General features: G+C 43.6%; 1 protein-coding gene across 2 annotated transcripts in view; it reads left to right on the plus strand.

Moving 5' to 3' along the window:
- LOC126419152 (TWiK family of potassium channels protein 18) overlaps positions 1-4,409 on the plus strand; it is a 1,284,255-nt gene extending 1,279,846 nt beyond the window's left edge. For both annotated transcript variants that reach the window (XM_050086262.1, XM_050086263.1), the window contains one exon: positions 2,819-4,409. The gene's annotated coding sequence lies outside the window, so the exon portion shown is untranslated. The remainder of the gene's footprint in view (positions 1-2,818) is intronic.
- The last annotated feature ends 3,342 nt before the right edge of the window (positions 4,410-7,751 follow it).

Raw genomic sequence — 7,751 nt, forward strand, 5'->3', positions numbered from 1 at the left:
ACTTGGAAAATATGATTAACGATGTGGAAGGCAACCTCCGTGTCAGTATGAGGCAGTTGGCCCGCCAGTGCAGTGTTACTCTGACAACTGTGTGGAACGTTGTCGATGAGAATTGTTACTATCCTTATCACTTATAGCCCTTACAGCACTTACCAGTGAAAGACCTTCCACATCAGGAGGAGTTTTGTCACTGGTTTCTTCACCGGGCAATCACGATTACGGGATTTGTGTCATCCATGCTATTCACAGATGAGACCACCCTTACGAGGGGTGGCATTTTCAACTTTCATAACAGTCATCTGTGGGATAACATGCAGATGGTATGGTGACGTCGAATCATAAGCATCGGTGCAGCCGGAATGTGTGGGCTGGGATAATTGGCGACCGTATTTTGGGACCAGTCTTCCTTCCACGTCACCTAACAGGCCGGAGCTACAGGCGTTTCTTGCGGGTGACTTTGCCTCCCCCGCTGGAAGAAGTTCCGTGATGCTTCGAATGGTTATGTTGCTGTTACATGGTGGTGCTCAAGCTCAATTCGCCGTTAACGTCCAGAAGCATCCCAATTGTGTCTTTCCTGGTTCATGTATGTGACGAGGGGGTCCAGTTGCAAGGCCTGCTCGTTCACCGGATCTCAATCCGTGAAATTTCTGGCTATCAGAGCCGATTCCAGATGTGGAGACACTGGAGCAGCGTATTCATGCTGCCTTTTACACTTTTCAGATGCATCCTGGCCGATGTGAACCTGTGAGACACAACATGCTACGGCGCGTACACGCATGTGTTGAGGCACATAGAAACCATTTTCAACGCGTACTGTAACTGTGGCTTCATGGTACAGGGAGTACTAGACCAAAGTCTCGTTAACAGTGGAAGATTGAATAAATGTTCTCTAGCATGGAAACCATGTGTTTCCGGACATAAGTTCACTAGACCTTTTTGTTGCGTATCCTCTAATCAATGTGAATTCGAAAGTAAAGTTCTATGGACTGCCTTGGCAGAAAATCCTAAGAAATTTTGGTCTTATGTCAAAGCGGTAGGTGGATCAAAACAAAATGTCCAGACACTCTGTGAACAAAATGGTACTGAAACAGAGGATGACAGACTAAAGGCCGAAATTCTAAATGTCTTTTTTCAAAGCTGTTTCACTGAGGAATACTGCAATGTAGTTCCCTCTCTAGATTGTCGCACAGATGACAAAATGGTAGATATCGAAACAGACGACAGAGGGCTAGAGAAACAATTAAAATCGCTCAAAAGAGGAAACGCCGCTGGACCTGATGGGATACCAGTTCGATTTTAAACAGTGTCCGCGAAGGAACTTGCCCCCCTTCTTGCAGCGGTGTACCGTAGGTCTCTAGAAGAGCGTAGCGTTCCAAAATATTGGAAAAGGGCACAGGTCATCCCCGTTTTCAAGAAGGGACGTCGAACAGATGTGCAGAAGTATAGACCTATATCTCTAACGTCGATTAGTTGTAGAATTTTGGAACATGTGTTATGTTCGAGTGTAATGACTTTCCTGGAGAATAGAAATTTACTCTGCAGGAATCAGCATGGGTTCCGAAAAAGACGATCGTGTGAAACCCAGCTCACGCTATTCGTCCACGAAACTCACATGGCCATAGGCACGGGTTCCCAGGTAGATGCCGTGTTTCTGGACTTCCGCAAGGCTTTCGATACAGTTCCCCACAGTCGTTTATGAACAAAGTAAGAGCATATGGATTATCGGACTAATTGTGTGATTGGATTGAAGATTTCCTAGATAACAGAAGGCAGCATGTCATTCACAATGGAGAGAAGTGTTCCGAAGTAAGAGTGATTTCAGGTGTGCCGCAGAGGGGTGTCGTAGGACCGTTGCTATTCACAATATACATAAATGATCTTGTGGATAACATCGGAAGTTCACTGAGGCTTTTTGCGGATGATGCTGTGGTATATCGAGAGGTTGTAACAATGGAAAATTGTACTGAAGTGCAGGAACGAATTGACGCATGGTGTAGGGAATGGCAATTGAATCTCAATGTAGACAAGTGTAATGTTCTGCGAATACATAAAAAGGAAGATCCTTTATTATTTAGCTACAATATAGCAGGTCAGCAACTGGAAGCAGTTAATTCCATAAATTATCTGGGACTAGGCATTAGGAGTGATGCCAGACTGAGATTCATTGAAAGAATCATATGGAAATGTAATCCGAAAACAAAGGAAGTAAGTTACAGTACACTTGTTCGCCCACTGCTTGAATATTTCTCAGCACTGTGGGATCTGTGCCAGATAGGATTGATAGAAAAGGTAGAGAAGATCCAACGGAGAGCAGCGCACGTCGTTACAGGATCATTTAGTACTCGCAAAAGCGCTACGGAGATGATAGATAAACTCCAGTTGAAGACTCTGCAGGAATGACGCTCAGTAGCTCCGTACGGGCTTCTGTTGAAGTTCCGAGAACACGCCAACATCGAGGAGTCAAGCAGTATATTGCTCCCTCCTACGTATATCTCACGAAGAGACCATGAGGATAAAATCAGAGAGATTAGAGCCCATACGGAGGCATACCGACTATCTTTCTTTCCACGAATAGTACGAGACTGGAATAGAAGGGGGAAGAGATAGTGGTACTCAAAGTACCCTGCGCGACGCACCGTCGGGTGGCTTGCGGAGTGTGAATGTAGATGTAGATGTAGATCAGTCCCTAAAGTTTGTACACGGTAGAAAGAACATACTATATTTCATGACATGGTGACACACCCAGAAGTGTTTTTTGCCTGTGAAATGGCTGAACTGGCACGGGAATACATGTGGTGATGATTTTTCCTTTTCACAGGTAGAAGATCCACAACGAGACCGCCAAAACGCAGAGTCCCGCCCTTTGGCGGCAGCGTCGCTGCGATTTCCGGCTTTGTCCAAAGAGGCAGCGCGCCAGGAGAATGCCCCTGGCCAGCGGCGGCGGAGGAGACGCCGCGCGACTTCAAACGGCCGGCCGGCTGCCGAGTTTTGTGTGCGCCTCGTGCTGCCGGCTTTGTGCAGTCGCGATTGCTGCGGATTAAGGTGCGGCGGGCGGGCGGCCGCACAGACGTGCAAATTGCTTCCCGCCCGCGCTGTCCGCGCCAAAATTGTCCCGCGTCGGCGAGACACACGGCAGCGGCAGCGGCGGGGGCGGAAACGGCGGCTAATGAAGGCGTGTAAATTGCGAACCGAGCAAAAGAGGCGGAAGAAGGAGACGGCGCCGAGAAACTTCTGTGGGGGAAGGATAGTGGCGCCGGACTTAATTCCCCCTTGCTTTTTCCTCGCTAGGTCCAATGGCGTGATTCCCAAGATGAACATTCATTTTGTGTGTGGTGTGTGTGTGTGTGTGTGTGTGTGTTGGTGCGAGGGGTGTAAGAGGGTGCCCAGGCGAGACAAGAATAGGAGCTGCGATTTGCTAGTCGGAACTGTAGGTGAGAAATAAATATTGAAAAATCGCAAGCCACCGGTTCTGTTGGGATGCAAAGTGGATTCCGGGCGCGTTGATTGCCCAGGTGCGCGCATTGTACACGTTTCGGAATGAGGATGCATTATTAAGAGCGGCGCCTAGCCGAGCTCACGAGGCACCTGTTCGGCTGGGAGCAGGTCCGCGCGCGGCCGGTCCCAGACGCCTGTGTCAGCTTTTGCGCCTGCCACCAGAGCGGCTGAGAATTTCGCAATCCATACAGATTTTCGCCTGCTGCTCTCCAGCCTCCCTGAGGAATAAACACAGACACGCACACAGCCTCCCCGCCCCCCCCCCCCCCAAAAAAAATAGTGCTACCATCCAGGCGCAATTTTCTTTACTGTCAAGAGTCCGGCGATTTATGGCACAGGACCCGTCCCGGGCGCTCAGAACGGCACAACTGAAGCGCCGTGCGTCTGTACACGCCAGCAAAGTGTGTGGGTGTTTGTGTGTGTGTGTATGTTTAATCGTGCAAGTGTTTGTGAATGTTGGTGCGGTCGTCGCCAAGCGGCGTAATTTTTTGCCGCTGTCAGCGTTGTTATATCCCAGTTAAATTATTTCCTTTGCGGCAGAAGCGCTTGCGTGTGACGTTTTCGCGATAGCTAATTTTAATGCCGTGTTTTCGCTTCGTCCCCCTCCCCACCCCCTACCCTCTTCTCCCACCCTCGTTCCCAATCCCTTCCCCCATCCTTTACTTTTGATATTTGCACTGTTCGGGAGGGAAACTACGCATCGCTAAATAAGAGCTGACGTGTGCCGCGGGTCGAAATAACCGCATGGTAATGAAGACGTTGTTTCATGTCTTTTTTTTTCTTTTTCTTTTCATTGTCCTCGCAGTTCTTTTTCAAGCGTGTGAAAGTTTGTAAATACACCCTACGAGGATCAAATTGTGCCTGGTGTTTTTATGTCAGACTGAAGTTGTTTGCTGATATTGGTATTTTTGCATACTGAAAATAAATAAAAATATCACACACTGTGTTACTTCTTAATTTTTGTATACAGCCCTGAAAGCGTTCCAGGACTAACATTAAATCTATCTACAATGTAAAATCAGTTATTTCATTTGTCCTGCTTCTGAAGCGGCTATGGAAATTTTTGTCACTATCAAGCCTTAGATGTAGTTTTACTGCTTAGCCGCGAGTCACCATCAGGCTGACAAAATATGTTCAGTTTCAAAAATATTTCAGTACGATTACTGTCAAAACAACGGTTCTCATGAAACCTATAATTTTATGTTTAATTTATAAGTGAAATATTGTGCAATAAGTCCCCATGCAAGAGTAAAATTAAAACATCAGTGTACTATAAGCAATTCAGCTTCCTGTCCAGCAGCAAGACGAATATAAATCGTTGGGTGAAATATACCTTGAGCAAGCAATAAAAATATCCTTGGGTAAAACGCAACCATTTGCAATCCATTCACTAGTAATTCCTATATCTGAAACCGAAAAGAGTAATCTGTGTACTCAACTTTATCCGTGGTCTGCTACATGTATTCACCTTCGTGCTATATCAGTTCCTTCAATTAATATGCCCAAAACATTTTACCCCTCACACAGCTACCGTTAAAGAGCAACGAAGTTTTGACGAGTCACTGTTCTGTAACTACTCTGTAATTCGTGATATTTAACTTCTTTATTCCGGTTGTTAGATGATGAAGAGGGTGGCACAGAATATCCATCACATCCGAATTTTCCACTTGTCTATGTATGTACCTTGTTTTTTAACCCCTAATGTTATGATGTAGTAACCTAATTTTACATTCCTAGAAAATGGAGAATATATTATGGTTTTGCCCTGTTCGAATTTATTTAAAGACCCTTTGTGTATAACCTAGTTGTAATTCAACTCTACGTAACTGTTTTTTGAGGCAGTGAGTCACAAATGCATCAAATTTAGAGGGCATTCTATCAGGCGTTCTACTTATGCCATTCTATCTGCAACCGCCATCCATCCAGATGCTAAGGATAATTTCTTCTAATCCCACCAGCGCTTTCTTGTTGATGTAATTAGTCATACATAATCGAAATTTCGTAAAAATTAATCCCATCGGTAGGAAGTTCTGCTAGAGGATATCCATACCGTCACAGAAATTCACCCATTTGATATAAAAAAATAGAAATAAACATGTACTTTTTAAGTGGTCATTTTACACAGCGTTTGTTAGTTCAGTTATTTTCCCCCGACTTGTTTCGGCGTTAGTAGACTGCAATACACACTGAGAAAATTTTGGAAAATTTCAGTTTTGAATATGAAATCACATTTTAACTGCAGACGACATTTCCGAATTGGAACACAGCGGAGTGGAACTCTACGCACACTTCATGAATGTACTACTTCATTTTCGTATATCTGCACTGTAGTAGCCGAACATAAAAAGCCACAGTAAAGTTATGCAAAACTTATTCGTTCAAAGCGAGCAAGCATACATAAGAAATCATGCTATGTTGAGAAAGACGCTCTAATTTTAAAATTTGTACTACAGTGGTATCCGATAAGTTCTGTGCACAAAAATACTGCATGCAGTGTAATAGCCCAATTTTCCAAACTATGTTACTTCCAACACGACCGCAACTCTGGGACTGGAAGATTAAGATTTGAAGAGAGTACTGGAAACTGTCTCGAGATTTAGGGCTATTTTATACTGATTTAGAATACGGTATTTTACGATATGGTAATTTATGGGTAAAACGATGGCAAACATGCGTAGAGCGTTTGCTGTGTCTCCAATTCGTTTCGGAAATGACTTCGTCATACCGGAATTACCTTCTTAGATCGTCGAAGTCGATGGGCCATTTTCGATAGTGGGTCCAAGTAGTTCTGAGCTCGAGCGATCAGGCTAACAAATCTCTCTCTCTCTCTCTCTCTCTCTCTCTATCTATCTATCTATCTCTCTGTCTCACTCTCTATCACACACACACACACACACACACACACACATACAGAGAGAGAGAGAGAGAGAGAGAGAGTGAGAGAGAGAGAGAGAGAGAGAGACAGAGAGAGAGAGAGAGAGAGAGAGAAAGCGGTCGTTTCATGTAACAGATATTGCAAACATATTGTATCATCGAACTCAGATTATTGCATCGCAGTCAGCCGTCGAAAACTGCTTCTTTAGGATTTATACTTACGTTCCAGTAATATGTATTCGGTTGAATGAAGACAATGTTTGTTATCACATCAAACCAAGACAAGTTATAGCGAAAAACAAGATTTGAATCACAATGGAAGCCATACTTTTCGTACGGCATCGAGTTTAACTTTTTTCTAGTTTTTTTCCCGGAGAACGTAGCATGTATTAAGTTCTAGATGCCAGCACTAAATATGAGTGCTACTCGCAGTCCACAGAAATTTTAAATTTATTAAGCGTTGTAATCTCGGTGAAAACATTAGAATAGAGGTTCGTGTTTTTAACATCCACAGTGAAAACCAGAAACTCTGCACGAAACACTGTTGGTGGTAAGCAGTCAGACCGTCAAGGACGAGGGATACAGTTTAAAACACAAACATCAACTAATTTGAACATAATCTGAGGAGAAAAATATGTTTGCAGAGATTTTACACAAAAATAATCAAGTTTGATTACGTTTCAGTAATTCTGACCGTAGTAGCTAACCACAAAAACCGTTAGTGTTCTGTAATCTATGCTCCTATTATCCTGATGTCAATTACATTAAACTACTGTTTTAGTATCATTTATAGTGACTGGTTTGTAGCATAATTTTCTCACCTTCAGAAGGGTCAACATCAGATTGGGAGCCGAAAATTATGCATCTAACATAACCCCAGTCAACATACTACTTTATTTCGTTGATTGTTTATTGATTTGTCATCATCAGCTATGTATAGTATTATGTTGATACTTATTATCTTAGTTACGTCTAATCAAGACTGAATAAGACAATTTTCTTTTCCAATGAACTTTTCGCTTTTATTATTTACAAGGCATGTTCGTGGCCTGGAATATATACATATCTGTAGTTAAACCACTTTGCTTTACATTTTCGACATTATTTACTGAGATTATAAACAGTTCTTGTACTTTCAGCTCATCTATGATGCAGTTATAGCACTAATTTCTACTCACAAGTTGCGTAGATTCTGGTCTACATGTGTTCAAAATGGTTCAAATGGCTCTGAGCACTATGGGACTTAACTTCTGAGGTCATCAGTCCCCTAGAACGTAGAACTACTGCAACCTAACTAACCTAAGGACATCACGCACACCCATGCCCGAAGCAGGATTCGAACCTGCGACCGCAGTAGTCGCGCGGTTCCAGACTGTAGCGCC

Source organism: Schistocerca serialis, chromosome 9 (genome assembly GCF_023864345.2).
Source record: "Schistocerca serialis cubense isolate TAMUIC-IGC-003099 chromosome 9, iqSchSeri2.2, whole genome shotgun sequence".
In the NCBI taxonomy this organism is placed as follows: domain Eukaryota; kingdom Metazoa; phylum Arthropoda; class Insecta; order Orthoptera; family Acrididae; genus Schistocerca; species Schistocerca serialis.